Consider the following 1,417-nt stretch of genomic DNA (forward strand, 5'->3'; position numbering starts at 1 on the left):
ACTAACAGCCAAAAAAGACCTGGAAGAAGATACATGCCTTGTCTCCTGCATCCTCTGATGAATCCTGCAGAATCCTCACAAAAACCTTGCCTAAAGGCTCCTCCGAGGTGGCCAGGGGAAGACAGCTTCTACCTGATCCTAACCCTGGGAGTGGTATTAGTAGGGTGGATTACCTGGGAGGAGAGTGGCCCCAAGGGAATAGGAGGTTTCCGTCAGGAGAGACACATGAGTTATCTTCTTCGGAAGAAGAACTTTCAGTGATACCAAGATCTTTAATGGCTTGCTGTCAAAGAAAGGTCTCTCCTCCCAAAATGATACACCTTGACAATAATAAAAACCATGAAGATCAGCATGGGAGTAATATGCATATGAATTCCAGTAGTAACTCTTTAGTGTCAGGTGCGTATAGGTCTCCCTTAGGCTTGGATTATGAAGATCAGATTAAAGCCATACCTCCTTTAAAAATCTTCCCTAAAATGGTACTCAGTAAAAATAGCAATTCACATACAGTAGAAGGTGGCTCTTTTAATGAAGAAAAGAGACATCCGAATATTGGAGACTTCAAGTCCCACAATGCCCTATGTACTGGGATGAGGAGAGGTCCAGATCTGCAGAGAGCAGTCTAGTGATTCTAATGACGCACACCTGAGCAGGACTTTTGTATATATAAAGTCTCCTCAGGCCATTAAAACAAGAAGGTGGAGAGGCAGGAGAAGTTGCAGGCCGAAGTTGCAGCAGCAGCAGGGTGAAAGTAACGAAGATGAAGGAACCGCCGCTGTGTTTAAAGCGGCTGCCAGTCCTAAGAAGGTCTTCATGGTTACAAATCAGCATTACAGAGGTCGTGCAGCGGGAAGCGCTGTTAAAGTAGGCTTTCCCCATGGAGCGAGAAACTCTCTGCTGTGCGCATCTTGCTGCCGTGGCAGGCGCGCACAGAACCATTTAAGAAGCAAGAATACCTCCTTACTCAGGCTGGGCAAGCCACGAGAAGTTGACCGGAGCCGTCAGTCATACGGAAAGCAGCAGAAGAAGCAGAGTTGGATGCATCAGCAGATCGAGTGGACACGTAGAAGGAATCCAGTGAGTTTAGCGTTGCCAGATAACTCTGGAACGCTTCGTAATCAACCGCTTGCTGTTTTCCCTTATTTTGAATACCAAACTAATGAAAAAGAATCAGATATGCATTATAACAACGTTCACAAAGAACAAGAAAGGAAAGGTTACAATGACTATTATCATAACAGAAAAAGAGTAATATTGAACCAAAATAGAAACACACTTGCCCAAGAAAAGACAATATTGAAACAAACTAAGGATAACCACCATCGCCAAAGCTAAGAGAGGGCAATACTGAAGTCTGATAATTATAAACACTATTTCAAAAGTGATGAAGAGGCAACAGTTGAGGAAGACATCAACA

The sequence above is a fragment of the Ambystoma mexicanum genome, chromosome 11, assembly GCF_040938575.1.
Source record: "Ambystoma mexicanum isolate Mex_15411 chromosome 11, UKY_AmexF1_1, whole genome shotgun sequence".
NCBI lineage: Eukaryota > Metazoa > Chordata > Amphibia > Caudata > Ambystomatidae > Ambystoma > Ambystoma mexicanum.